The sequence below is a fragment of the Rutidosis leptorrhynchoides genome, chromosome 5 (genome assembly GCF_046630445.1).
Source record: "Rutidosis leptorrhynchoides isolate AG116_Rl617_1_P2 chromosome 5, CSIRO_AGI_Rlap_v1, whole genome shotgun sequence".
Classification (NCBI taxonomy): domain Eukaryota; kingdom Viridiplantae; phylum Streptophyta; class Magnoliopsida; order Asterales; family Asteraceae; genus Rutidosis; species Rutidosis leptorrhynchoides.
The window spans coordinates 65,536,547-65,552,814 of NC_092337.1; positions in this window are offsets into that span (position 1 = coordinate 65,536,547).

Sequence of the window (16,268 nt, forward strand, 5' to 3'; positions counted from 1 at the left end):
CCAACACTAAGGTTATTAATCTAGATGAACATAATAATTTTAGCTCATGACCATAATATAGATTGAACACAAACACAAATTAACAATGCATACAAAATTTATCATCCACATAGACATGAATAATAAAATTAATTAGCAAAAATATGTGTTATCATGAACTATCAAAATTGAACCAACAATTAAATAAACAAAATATGAAACTTAGGATCAAAATATAAGTACTACTCCGTATTTAATTAATTGTTGAACAATAATAAAATAAAATAGTCAAAGTAAGATCAAAAATTGATCACCTCCCTTGTGCTTCTCACACGTGGACCCCACCAACAACAACTTGAAATCTTGTTTCTTTTTTTTGCTCGTACAAACACAAGAACACCACAAGATATGGGTCCCACCGAATTGCAAATAAGATCACCTTCTTTTTCTTCTTGTTTCTGGCAATTGGTTACAGCCCCCAACAGGGGTCCCACGCAGCTGCTCCAACCTCCCCAAAAAACTACGTATCTCCCCCTATTTTATTTGCCCATTCTCTTGTATTTATATGCTTAAACAACTTGGGGCTCAAATTTGTATAATTGGGTCTTAAAATTAATAAGAGCCCAAATATTATAAGTCCAACTAATTATATTCAGCCTATCTTTAATATAAATAAATCAGCCCACTTGCTGTCCCAATAATTAAGTAGCGCTTTCGTCACACAAGTAACGCTTTTCGTCTAAGCTTCTTTTCAGCTTCAATCTTCTTGACTTTATAACTTAATTATCTATTTTACTCCAAAAAGTCATTAATACTCCATAATTATCTGAAATCAATTATAATTTATTGAGTATCGAAAGTTCACATAATTGATTCAAATAAATACAAAATAACAACGATAGTGCCTATAAATAATATCTAAAAACATGTATAAAATAGGCACTATCAAACCCCTCCACATTTGACTTTTGCTTGTCCTCAAGCAAATAAAGACAAAACAATTTAGAACTACACTCCCTAGGCCATATCATGTTAATCATTTTTAGTAAAAGATTTTTCATTAAGTTCATAAGTACACACAAACATAATCCTTTGGAAAATTTAAGATCAACACATATCACTTCACCTAGGCATGTATAAAAAGAAATACTGACTTGGGTAGACTCGACTCGGAAGTTGGTTAATTGGGTAGTCATGACACGAATAAAAATTTGTGTAAAGGTGGAAGTCAAATGCAAAGTCAAATAGATGTCTAGCTACTAAGAGCGCATTTATTATTATGAACTACTTTTACCCAAACTTAGAAAATAGATGGATCTTCATTGGATCTCTTTTATTTCACATCTCTTTTTCTTTTATGTATATATTTTTCATCCTTTATATGTTCATTTTACTTTCAACCAATGACTTTCTTAGCCCATGTAGCGAACTTTCGACCAACCTATCCAGACCGGGAAACGACCTTAGTAAGTTAGGTGATAAAGCACCCCGCGGATCTAATTATTCAAACCTTAAAATTCACCGTGTTAATTGCAATCTCATGCCGGCTTTCTATGGAACCCATGTAACGAACTTTCATACCAACCGATCCCAAACCCGGAAAGGGCCTTAGGTGGTTAAGTGACAAGCACCCCAAAGGAACTACTTATTCGAATTCCAAAGGCTTATGCATCAAACTATATTTAACATGCTTCAAGTAATAATTACATTTTCAGGAATCATTTACATTTTCTGATTTTTCTCATTTTTTTTATATTTTTCACACACATATATATTATCGTAAGGAATGATGAAAATATCTGTTTACCCCCACCTTCATTGTGCATTTTACACAACTACTCAAGTGAGTTTTAGGCACGCAAATAATTACACTCCCACTTCAATAATAACACAAGTAAAAGTAGTTCTATTAACATTAAGATTAACATAGTAAGAAGACATAAACTTGACTAAGAATTTAAACTTCCGAAAATAGGGTAGAAAAGGGAATTGGTTTCATTTAGTTTTCATCTAAAGGCTAAGGCTTCTAAGGTTTTCTAATTGGAATGTTAATACTCAAACCGAGCACTAACGACCTGGGTAAACTGGCTAAAAATTGGTGTTAAAATAAAAAGGCTAAAAATAATCCTAAATATTTCTTCATCATTTACAATACCTCTTACTAGGTGATCTCATAAAAATTTAAAAATTTTACTACCTAGGGAGTCAAAAACCCAGTCACTTTAATAACATATATTAATTAAACATAAAATCAACCCTTTTCATGCAATCAAATAGACAAAAACCAAGTGTAAATAAACCGCAAACCCCCCTCCACACTTATTTCATGCTATGCCATCACTAACATTTTATACTACAAAGCAAAAGTGGAGTAAATAAAATAATAAACAATAAGAGTAAAGGAACTGAAACTTCCCGGGGTTTTAGCAGAAAAATCGTTAGACCGCGAAATAATAAAATAGCTGCAACTCAAAAGTCAGATTCCTCGCCTCTTTCACAATTTCAAAACTTTACAAGTTGTGCCACCTTTCCCAAATTCGTGCACCCGACTCGACTGAAATGTCCCGTTCTTATTGATTAAAAACGTTCCATATTAATTGATTTCGTTGCGAGATTTTGACCTCTATATGAGACGTTTTTCAAGGACTGCATTCATTTTAAAACAAACCATAACCTTTATTTCATCAATAAAGGTTTAAAAAGCTTTACGTTGATTATCAAATAATGATAATCTAAAATATCCTGTTTACACACAACCATTACATAATGGTTTACAATACAAATATGTTACAACAAAATAAGTTTCTTGAATGCAGTTTTTACACAATATCATACAAGCATGGACTCCAAATCTCGTCCTTATTTAAGTATGTGACAGCGGAAGCTCTTAATAATCACCTGAGAATAAACATGCTTAAAACGTCAACAAAAATGTTGGTGAGTTATAGGTTTAACCTATATATATCAAATCATAATAATAGACCACAAGATTTCATATTTCAATACACATCCCATACATAGAGATAAAAATCATTCATATGGTGAATACCTGGTAACCGACATTAACAAGATGCATATATAAGAATATCCTCATCATTCCGGGACACCCTTCGGATATGATATAAATTTCGAAGTACTAAAGCATCCGGTACTTTGGATGGGGTTTGTTAAGCCCAATAGATCTATCTTTAGGATTCGCGTCAATTAGGGTGTCTGTTCCCTAATTCTTAGATTACCAGACTTAAAAAAAAGGGGCATATTCGATTTCGATAATTCAACCATAGAATGTAGTTTCACGTACTTGTGTCTATTTTGTAAATCATTTATAAAACCTGCATGTATTCTCATCCCAAAAATATTAGATTTTAAAAGTGGGACTATAACTCACTTTCACAGATTTTTACTTCGTCGGGAAGTAAGACTTGGCCACTGGTTGATTCACGAACCTATAACAATATATACATATATATCAAAGTATGTTCAAAATATATTTATAACACTTTTAATATATTTTGATGTTTTAAGTTTATTAAGTCAGCTGTCCTCGTTAGTAACCTACAACTAGTTGTCCACAGTTAGATGTACAGAAATAAATCGATAAATATTATCTTGAATCAATCCACGACCCAGTGTATACGTATCTCAGTATTGATCACAACTCAAACTATATATATTTTGGAATCAACCTCAACCCTGTATAGCTAACTCCAAGATTCACATATAGAGTGTCTATGGTTGTTCCGAAATATATGTAGATGTGTCGACATGATAGGTCGAAACATTGTATACGTGTCTATGGTATCTCAAGATTACATAATATAAAATACAAGTTGATTAAGTTATGGTTGGAATAGATTTGTTACCAATTTTCACGTAGCTAAAATGAGAAAAATTATCCAATCTTGTTTTACCCTTAACTTCTTCATTTTAAATCCGTTTTGAGTGAATCAAATTGCTATGGTTTCATATCGAACTCTATTTTATGAATCTAAACAGAAAAAGTATAGGTTTATAGTTGGAAAATAATTTACAAGTCATTTTTGTAAAGGTAGTCATTTCAGTCGAAAGAACGACGTCTAGATGACCATTTTAGAAAACATACTTCCACTTTGAGTTTAACCATAATTTTTGGATATAGTTTCATGTTCATAATAAAAATCATTTTCTTAAAATAACAACTTTTAAATCAAAGTTTATCATAGTTTTTAATTAACTAACCCAAAACAGCCCGCGGTGTTACTACGACGGCGTAAATCCGGTTTTACGGTGTTTTTCGTGTTTCCAGGTTTTAAATCATTAAGTTAGCATATCATATAGATATAGAACATGTGTTTAGTTGATTTTAAAAGTCAAGTTAGAAGGATTAACTTTTGTTTGCGAACAAGTTTAGAATTAACTAAACTTTGTTCTAGTGATTACAAGTTTAAACCTTCGAATAAGATAGCTTTATATGTATGAATCAAATGATGTTATGAACATCATTACTACCTTAAGTTCCTTGGATAAACCTACCGGAAAAGAGAAAAATGGATCTAGCTTCAACGGATCCTTGGATGGCTCGAAGTTCTTGAAGCAGAATCATGACACGAAAACAAGTTCAAGTAAGATCATCACTTGAAATAAGATTGTTATAGTTATAGAAATTGAACCAAAGTTTGAATATGATTATTACCTTGTATTAGAATGATAACCTTCTGTAAGAAACAAAGATTTTTTGAGGTTGGATGATCACCTTACAAGATTGGAAGTGAGCTAGCAAACTTGAAAGTATTCTTGATTTTATGTAACTAGAACTTGTAGAATATATGAAGAACACTTAGAACTTGAAGATAGAACTTGAGAGAGATCAATTAGATGAATAAAATTGAAGAATAAAAGTTTTTGTAGGTGTTTTTGGTCGTTGGTGTATTGATTAGATATAAAGGATATGTAATTTTGTTTTCATGTAAATAAGTCATGAATGATTACTCATATTTTTGTAATTTTATGAGATATTTCATGCTAGTTGCCAAATTATGGTTCCCACATGTGTTAGGTGACTCACATGGGCTGCTAAGAGCTAATCATTGGAGTGTATATACCAATAGTACATACATCTAAAAGCTGTGTATTGTACGAGTACGAATACGGGTGCATACGAGTAGAATTGTTGATGAAACTAAACGAGGATGTAATTGTAAGCATTTTTGTTAAGTAGAAGTATTTTGATAAGTGTATTGAAGTCTTTCAAAAGTGTATAAATACATATTAAAACACTACATGTATATACATTTTAACTGAGTCGTTAAGTCATCGTTAGTCGTTACATGTAAGTGTTGTTTTGAAACCTTTAGGTTAACGATCTTGTTAAATGTTGTTAACCCAATGTTTATAATATCAAATGAGATTTTAAATTATTATATTATCATGATATTATCATGTATGAATATCTCTTAATATGATATATGTAACGACCCGACCAAAACCGTTATTGACGGCGCCGTTAACTTAGGTCCCGTTGCGTGGTCGTAGTCCCTATATGAGACTCGTTTGACCAAAATTATGTCGCATTCATTTGAAAGGTACAAGACTTGCAAGTTTAGTTTACAAAACCGTTCGACAACAAGTCTAAGTTTACAAAAGTCATAAAGTATAAATGAAATAACTTGCGACATAATATAAGTTGAAAAACACAGTTGCTATAAATAGCGTAAGTATGTAAACAAAAGTTTGAATCCAAAGGTGCTATCACTAGCGTATGTATGTATGTATCTTGACTCCAAGCAAATAATCAGAGTGTATGCATGTATGCTTGACCCCAAGCAAGTATGAGTGTACGCGGAAGCATGTATCAAATAGCCAAGTATGAACCTGAGAAACATATAGAAAACTGTCAACGAAAAACGTTGGTGAAATCATAGGTGTTTGTAATAAACGTTATATTTTGAACCACAAGATTTAGTATTTCCATAAATTGATCATCCAAAAGTTGCATTCCAAAAGTTGGTTCGCGAGCACCCAATTATCAAGACTTAACGTTTCCTTCCATAGAACCCCATCACAATAGTGTTAGAACATACACTGTTTCCCGAAAATATATTTCATCCGTAGACGGTAGCGAACCGTCCGTAATGAGGGTTTGTCAAACCCGTATGGCCACACAATATAAGTTCTCGCTTACACCCTGCAAGTGTAACTAATGATAATCGAATTGAGGATTTTTGTTCTAACTCGCTGTGGAATATTTGTTTTCCTTGTACTTGTGTTCAAAGTATAAAAGTAAGTAGTACAAAATGTAACAAAGTATATGTTTCTCAGCCCACAATTTAAAGTATAAAAAGTTGTTGAAAAGGTGGGACTATGATCTCACCTCGAGTGCACGAGTATAAAAGTACTTCACAAAGTAACGTATGCATGAAAGTTGCTTAGCCTTGACCTAAACAAGTAAGTTGTATCAATTAACCGGTTACGACACAAGGTCGGGTGAAATGTGTTCAATTAGTCCTATGGCTCGTTACGACTCGATTAAGTATAGCATGTGAATCACGTTGTCAAGTTTCATACAAGAAACAAGTATAAAAGCATGTTAGAATGATTGTATAAAAGTTTGGTTAAGTTTGACTAAAAGTCAAACTTGGTCAAAGTCAACGAAAAAGTCAACACGTTCGGGTTCGGTCCCGAACTATTTTTCTATGCTAGTTATTCATATATAAGCATGTTAAAACAAGTTGCATGTAAATTGGAGGTCTAGAACATGTCCAACATTTTTAGTAAAAAAGGTCAAGGGAAACAGAATCTGGACGCGGCTTATGTCGCGCCGCGGCCAGGCCTGTCGCGCCGCGACAATGGCCGTGGCCTGGTCCCAGGCCTGTTTCACTTGTTCAAGGCTTGGTAAAATTTCAAACAAACGCAAAACTCAAACCGTAAACAATTAGAAAGCGTATCTTATACCGTTGGAAAGCTCTTTTGACAAGGAACACAACTAAACATGTTTCATCAAACAAAAACAACATTTTCCCTAACCGATTTCTCGTCAAGTGATCATTTAAAAGTCCATTTTCAAAGTTTCAAGTTCATCAATTGCATTTTAAGTTTCGGGAATCCAATTCACACATATGATATGCCGTTTTGAAGGTAATGAAGCATACATTACTACTAAACACTAACAATTAACATTCCATGGCATTTAAGCATCCAAAAGTTCATGTCAAGAACTATCAAACCCTAGTCAAACATCACAAAATCATTAATCGGGTTTTTGAAGTTTTCTTAATCAACCTACACATCAAAATGTGGCTAATGATACTAGTAACACAATTAAAACATGAACTTTGACAATTAAACAACTTTTAATCATCCAAAATCAAAGATTAAGCTAACCCATTTCAAATGTTCAAACTAGTTACTCAAAACAACAAATCGAGCAAGTAAATCATATATTCATGCTAGACACGAGCCATAGACACTAACTAACACAATTTCAAGTATATAAAACGAATTTAGAGAAATTTAGTGATTTTAGAAAGTTACCCAAAATGGATGAAATTGGTACCAAATCGAAGAGGATGATGAGAGGATCACGAATATGTAATTTGTTTTGAAGTTTGCTTCCCGATCCGGATTTAGATGATGATTTATGTTTGTGTTCTTGAGAGAAAAAAAGAAAGAAAGAAAGAAAAAGAAATGGATGAATGAGGGGTGGAGGTGGTGAGTGGTTGACTAGTCAACTACTAGCCACCTCTTTGGTCAAGTGGCGGAACTAGTCCCTCAAGTTTCAGAGCGGGTGCGGGATTTAACCAAACGAATATTTTTAAAACGCTCGAGTAAACGGGTGATGTCAATATTAAATAGCGGGAATATAATGAACGTTACTCACGGAAACTATTAATTTAAATACGAAAGATTATGTTTTAAAAAAAAAAGACGGTGTTAAAATTAAATTTAACGGAAAAACACGGGATGTTACATTATCCACACCTCAAAAGAAATTTCGTCCCGAAATTTAGTTGGAAGTAGTAGTCGTTGAATCTTCCTCGAGATTTTGTGTTGCCAATTCTACGAATGAGGGAGAAGTACGTTCTAGGGTATTTCAACGAATTTTGACTGTCGGGATCATATGTTGTTTTAAGGTTTGGCTTCACGATTTATGGTTTCAACCGGTCCTCCTAGGAAGTGAGGATTATCGTCGATAGTGAGTTCATCAAAGGAGATAACAAGTTCTCGTTTCGCAAAACACGTCTTTGAGTTGATACATCGAATGTAGGATAAACGGAGACTCAAAATGAGTCGGAAAATCTAAACGGCTAGCGACGGGTCCAAAACACCCCAAGAATTTAAAGGATCAAAATATCGCGGATTTAGCTTCCTACGTTTTCCCGAAACGGATTGCACCTTCCCAAGGTGCGACTCTTAACGTGACGCGGTTTATTTGAAATGTTTACGTCTAACATCGGCGTAGCTCTTGGTGATTACGAGTCGTGTAGGGTTTTGCCTGAATATGAATAAATTTTTCTCAGTTGCTCAGGAATAACTTCGGCCCCGGTGAATTGATCATCGTTTACTTTGTTCGACAAAAGAGAATGACGTTTCCGGTCACGTGTGGTTTCAAAAGGAGTGACGTTAAAACTCGAATGAAAATCATTGTAGTACGAGGATTCGGTTAAAGGAAAATACTTTTCTCAAGTAAATTTGAAGTTGGTAATATAAACTTGTATTATGGTTTCCAAGGTTTAAATCGCATGTTTGTTCGGTCCGTCGGGTTGTGGATGGTACGCGGTACTCATGTCTAAACGCGGTCCCGAGGCTTTTTGTAAGGTACTCCAAAATCTAGAAGTGAAACGAGGATCTCGATCCGAAACGGGGTACATTTCCCTAAGACATATTGAACAAGTTTGCTAGGAATTGAAAATGTTAGCTAGGACAAGTTTCTCAAGAAAATTCGCATCGCGGAAGATTTATCGGTTTCCAAATACGTTCGTCGAGACTATTCACCCTCGAGGCGAATACTAGTATAACGTGAAGAGTCTCTCTCCATTGAGAATTTAAAATAAAAGATTTCCTGAACCAGAATTACGAGTGTAAGGCGAGAGAAGTTTCCGTCTCGATGCGAGCATAACGAGTAAATTGTAGTTAGTCAATAAGACTGTGCGAGGACGAGATAGTATACACGTGTAACATACGGTTGAAGTCGAAAGGAATCGGTAATTCATTCGGAAGCATAAGTATAGTTCGACAAAAATCGAAGGTGTGTCCCCGGTATGGTTGTTATCAATATTCTCGGAGTTTTCAGATGTCCAAACATGAATAGATGAAGTCATGTACATGGCACATGGTGGTGTTTAGGTTGATCGAGTCTAACCACCATCACGCGTCACTAGAACTTTGGTATGTCTTACCGTAATATAACCACGTTGATCGAGTGTCGTTATATTACGCTAACTCATACCTCCATTCCCACATCACTCTATAGATTCAAGTTCGTGTCATCGTGAAGACCTAAAATGAACAAAATGTAACGACGTCTCAAACGTGACTCATATTAAATCGAAAGAATTTCTGCAAATCTAAGGAAGCGTTCCCCGAGGGAAGTGTATAAATGATTGTTCACGTCAATGCGGTTCGAGTCAGACAAAAATGTATTCAGGTATGAAAAGAGTAACGAGTCATGATAACGAGTAGCACGCAACCGTAGTGATAAATGTTGATGACGATACTCACCTAGAGTAGTGATGGTAGTAACACCAAAAAGTAGATAGTAAGAAACACCAGTGGGAAACCGATAGTAAGTTGAAACGGTGGCAAATAACAATCCGGGAGACAGAGTTCCCGAACAAGTGTGACTAATGAAGTCGTCGTCATCCATACGTGTATGAATCATAAATTTACGTGTGTTACCAAAAAGTGGCGGAATACGAGTTCGTATGATGAAGGTTGGGTACCATTAAAAAGTTTGCCTAAGAATGATTCAAGTATAATGCACAAGTAGTCAAGTAAGTGCTATCTATAGCAAATGTATGTCAGAATGCAAATGCTAACTACCCGGTTGTAGTCTAGACTCACTAATGCGTCCTAACGACTCTGTTAGACACACTAATGCACGTCCTAGTTCCCTACAACCAACGCTCTGATACCACTTGTAACGACCCGACCAAAACCGTTATTGACGGCGCCGTTAACTTAGGTCCCGTTGCGTGGTCGTAGTCCCTATATGAGACTCGTTTGACCAAAATTATGTCGCATTCATTTGAAAGGTACAAGACTTGCAAGTTTAGTTTACAAAACCGTTCGACAACAAGTCTAAGTTTACAAAAGTCATAAAGTATAAATGAAATAACTTGCGACATAATATAAGTTGAAAAACACAGTTGCTATAAATAGCGTAAGTATGTAAACAAAAGTTTGAATCCAAAGGTGCTATCACTAGCGTATGTATGTATGTATCTTGACTCCAAGCAAATAATCAGAGTGTATGCATGTATGCTTGACCCCAAGCAAGTATGAGTGTACGCGGAAGCATGTATCAAATAGCCAAGTATGAACCTGAGAAACATATAGAAAACTGTCAACGAAAAACGTTGGTGAAATCATAGGTGTTTGTAATAAACGTTATATTTTGAACCACAAGATTTAGTATTTCCATAAATTGATCATCCAAAAGTTGCATTCCAAAAGTTGGTTCGCGAGCACCCAATTATCAAGACTTAACGTTTCCTTCCATAGAACCCCATCACAATAGTGTTAGAACATACACTGTTTCCCGAAAATATATTTCATCCGTAGACGGTAGCGAACCGTCCGTAATGAGGGTTTGTCAAACCCGTATGGCCACACAATATAAGTTCTCGCTTACACCCTGCAAGTGTAACTAATGATAATCGAATTGAGGATTTTTGTTCTAACTCGCTGTGGAATATTTGTTTTCCTTGTACTTGTGTTCAAAGTATAAAAGTAAGTAGTACAAAATGTAACAAAGTATATGTTTCTCAGCCCACAATTTAAAGTATAAAAAGTTGTTGAAAAGGTGGGACTATGATCTCACCTCGAGTGCACGAGTATAAAAGTACTTCACAAAGTAACGTATGCATGAAAGTTGCTTAGCCTTGACCTAAACAAGTAAGTTGTATCAATTAACCGGTTACGACACAAGGTCGGGTGAAATGTGTTCAATTAGTCCTATGGCTCGTTACGACTCGATTAAGTATAGCATGTGAATCACGTTGTCAAGTTTCATACAAGAAACAAGTATAAAAGCATGTTAGAATGATTGTATAAAAGTTTGGTTAAGTTTGACTAAAAGTCAAACTTGGTCAAAGTCAACGAAAAAGTCAACACGTTCGGGTTCGGTCCCGAACTATTTTTCTATGCTAGTTATTCATATATAAGCATGTTAAAACAAGTTGCATGTAAATTGGAGGTCTAGAACATGTCCAACATTTTTAGTAAAAAAGGTCAAGGGAAACAGAATCTGGACGCGACTTATGTCGCGCCGCGGCCAGGCCTGTCGCGCCGCGACAATGGCCGTGGCCTGGTCCCAGGCCTGTTTCACTTGTTCAAGGCTTGGTAAAATTTCAAACAAACGCAAAACTCAAACCGTAAACAATTAGAAAGCGTATCTTATACCGTTGGAAAGCTCTTTTGACAAGGAACACAACTAAACATGTTTCATCAAACAAAAACAACATTTTCCCTAACCGATTTCTCTTCAAGTGATCATTTAAAAGTCCATTTTCAAAGTTTCAAGTTCATCAATTGCATTTTAAGTTTCGGGAATCCAATTCACACATATGATATGCCGTTTTGAAGGTAATGAAGCATACATTACTACTAAACACTAACAATTAACATTCCATGGCATTTAAGCATCCAAAAGTTCATGTCAAGAACTATCAAACCCTAGTCAAACATCACAAAATCATTAATCGGGTTTTTGAAGTTTTCTTAATCAACCTACACATCAAAATGTGGCTAATGATACTAGTAACACAATTAAAACATGAACTTTGACAATTAAACAACTTTTAATCATCCAAAATCAAAGATTAAGCTAACCCATTTCAAATGTTCAAACTAGTTACTCAAAACAACAAATCGAGCAAGTAAATCATATATTCATGCTAGACACGAGCCATAGACACTAACTAACACAATTTCAAGTATATAAAACGAATTTAGAGAAATTTAGTGATTTTAGAAAGTTACCCAAAATGGATGAAATTGGTACCAAATCGAAGAGGATGATGAGAGGATCACGAATATGTAATTTGTTTTGAAGTTTGCTTTCCGATCCGGATTTAGATGATGATTTATGTTTGTGTTCTTGAGAGAAAAAAAGAAAGAAAGAAAAAGAAATGGATGAATGAGGGGTGGAGGTGGTGAGTGGTTGACTAGTCAACTACTAGCCACCTCTTTGGTCAAGTGGCGGAACTAGTCCCTCAAGTTTCAGAGCGGGTGCGGGATTTAACCAAACGAATATTTTTAAAACGCTCGAGTAAACGGGTGATGTCAATATTAAATAGCGGGAATATAATGAACGTTACTCACGGAAACTATTAATTTAAATACGAAAGATTATGTTTTAAAAAAAAAAGACGGTGTTAAAATTAAATTTAACGGAAAAACACGGGATGTTACAATATATATCCATTAAATGTCTTTACAACGATAATCGTTACATATATGTCTCGTTTAAAAATCATTAAGTTAGTAGTCTTGTTTTTACGTATGTAGTTCATTGTTAATATACTTAATGATATGTTTACTTATCATAGTATCATGTTAAATATATATATATATCCATATATATGTCATCATATAGTTTTTACAAGTTTTAACGTTCGTGAATCACCGGTGAACTTGGGTGGTCAATTGTCTATATGAAACATATTTCAATTAATCAAGTCTTAACAAGTTTGATTGCTTAACATGTTGGAAACATTTAATCATGTAAATATCAATCTCAATTAATATATATAAACATGGAAAAGTTCGGGTCACTACAGTACCTACCCGTTAAATAAATTTCGTCCCGAAATTTTAAGCTGTTGAAGGTGTTGACGAATCTTCTGGAAATAGATGCGGGTATTTCTTCTTCATCTGATCTTCACGCTCCCAGGTGAACTCGGGTCCTCTAAGAGCATTCCATCGTACCTTAACAATTGGTATCTTGTTTTGCTTAAGTCTTTTAACCTCACGATCCATTATTTCGACGGGTTCTTCGATGAATTGAAGTTTTTCGTTGATTTGGATTTCATCTAACAGAATAGTGAGATCTTCTTTAGCAAAACATTTCTTCAAATTCGAGACGTGGAAAGTGTTATGTACAGCCGCGAGTTGTTGAGGTAACTCAAGTCGGTAAGCTACTGGTCTGACACGATCAATAATCTTGAATGGTCCAATATACCTTGGATTTAATTTCCCTCGTTTACCAAATCGAACAACGCCTTTCCAAGGTGCAACTTTAAGCATGACCATCTCTCCAATTTCAAATTCTATATCTTTTCTTTTAATGTCAGCGTAGCTCTTTTGTCGACTTTGGGCGGTTTTCAATCGTTGTTGAATTTGGATGATCTTCTCGGTAGTTTCTTGTATAATCTCCGGACCCGTAATCTGTCTATCCCCCACTTCACTCCAACAAATCGGAGACCTGCACTTTCTACCATAAAGTGCTTCAAACGGCGCCATCTCAATGCTTGAATGGTAGCTGTTGTTGTAGGAAAATTCTGCTAACGGTAGATGTCGATCCCAACTGTTTCCGAAATCAATAACACATGCTCGTAGCATGTCTTCAAGCGTTTGTATCGTCCTTTCGCTCTGACCATCAGTTTGTGGATGATAGGCAGTACTCATGTCTAGACGAGTTCCTAATGCTTGCTGTAATGTCTGCCAGAATCTTGAAATAAATCTGCCATCCCTATCAGAGATAATAGAGATTGGTATTCCATGTCTGGAGACGACTTCCTTCAAATACAGTCGTGTTAACTTCTCCATCTTGTCATCTTCTCTTATTGGCAGGAAGTGTGCTGATTTGGTGAGACGATCAACTATTACCCAAATAGTATCAAAACCACTTGCAGTCCTTGGCAATTTAGTGATGAAATCCATGGTAATGTTTTCCCATTTCCATTCTGGGATTTCGGGTTGTTGAAGTAGACCTGATGGTTTCTGATGCTCAGCTTTGACCTTAGAACACGTCAAACATTCTCCTACGTATTTAGCAACATCGGCTTTCATACCCGGCCACCAAAAATGTTTCTTGAGATCCTTGTACATCTTCCCCGTTCCAGGATGTATTGAGTATCTGGTTTTATGAGTTTATCTAAGTACCATTTCTCTCATATCTCCAAATTTTGGTACCCAAATCCTTTCAGCCCTATACCGGGTTCCGTCTTCCCGAATATTAAGATGCTTCTCCGATCCTTTGGGTATTTCATCCTTTAAATTTCCCTCTTTTAAAACTCCTTGTTGCGCCTCCTTTATTTGAGTAGTAAGGTTATTATGAATCATTATATTCATAGATTTTACTCGAATGGGTTCTCTGTCCTTCCTGCTCAAGGCATCGGCTACCACATTTGCCTTCCCCGGGTGGTAACGAATCTCAAAGTCATAATCATTCAACAATTCAATCCACCTACGCTGCCTCATATTCAGTTGTTTCTGATTAAATATGTGTTGAAGACTTTTGTGGTCGGTATATATAATACTTTTGACCCCATATAAGTAGTGCCTCCAAGTCTTTAATGCAAAAACAACCGCGCCTAATTCCAAATCATGCGTCGTATAATTTTGTTCGTGAATGTTCAATTGTCTAGACGCATAAGCAATCACCTTCGTTCGTTGCATTAATACACAACCGAGACCTTGCTTTGATGCGTCACAATAAATCACAAAATCATCATTCCCTTCAGGCAATGACAATATAGGTGCCGTAGTTAGCTTTTTCTTCAATAACTGAAACGCTTTCTCTTGTTCATCATTCCATTCAAATTTCTTCCCTTTATGCGTTAATGCAGTCAAGGGTTTTGCTATTCTGGAAAAGTCTTGGATGAACCTTCTGTAGTAACCGGCTAGTCCTAAAAACTGGCGTATGTGTTTCGGAGTTTTCGGGGTTTCCTACTTTTCAACAGTTTCTATCTTTGCCGGATCCACCTTAATACCTTCTTTGTTCACTATGTGACCGAGGAATTGAACTTCTTCCAACCAAAATGCACACTTTGAAAACTTAGCGTACAATTCTTCCTTTCTCAATACTTCTAACACCTTTCTCAAATGTTCACCGTGTTCTTGGTCATTCTTTGAGTAAATAAGTATGTCATCAATGAAAACAATGACAAACTTGTCAAGGTATGGTCCACACACTCGGTTCATAAGGTCCATGAACACAGCTGGTGCATTAGTTAAACCAAACGGCATGACCATAAACTCGTAATGACCGTAACGTGTTCTGAAAGCAGTCTTTGGAATATCATTTTCTTTCACCCGCATTTGATGATACCCGGAATGTAAGTCAATCTTTGAATAAACAGACGAGCCTTGTAGTTGATCAAATAAGTCGTCGATTCTCGGTAGTGGGTAGCGGTTCTTGATGGTAAGTTTGTTCAACTCTCGGTAGTATATACACAACCTGAATGTACCATTTTTCTTCTTGACAAACAAAACAGGAGCTCCCCACGGTGATGTGCTTGGTCGAATGAAACCACGCTCTAAAAGTTCTTGTAATTGGCTTTGCAGTTCTTTCATCTCGCTGGGTGCGAGTCTGTAAGGAGCACGAGCTATTGGTGCAGCTCCTGGTACAAGATCTATTTGAAATTCAACGGATCGATGTGGGGGTAATCCCGGTAATTCTTTCGGAAATACATCGGGAAATTCTTTTGCAATGGGAACATCATTGATGCTCTTTTCTTCAGTTTGTACTTTCTCGACGTGTGCTAGAACAGCATAGCAACCTTTTCTTATTAGTTTTTGTACCTTCAAATTACTAATAAGATGTAGCTTCGTGTTGCCCTTTTCTCCGTACACCATTAAGGGTTTTCCTTTTTCTCGTATAATGCGAATTGCATTTTTGTAACAAACGATCTCTGCTTTCACTTCTTTCAACCAGTCCATACCGATTATCACATCAAAACTCCCTAACTCTACTGGTATCAAATCAATCTTAAATGTTTCGCTAACCAGTTTAATTTCTCGATTCCGACATATATTATCTGCTGAAATTAATTTACCATTTGCTAATTCGAGTAAAAATTTACTATCCAAAGGCGTCAATGGACAACTTAATTTAGCACAAAAATCTCTACTCATATAGCTTCTATCCG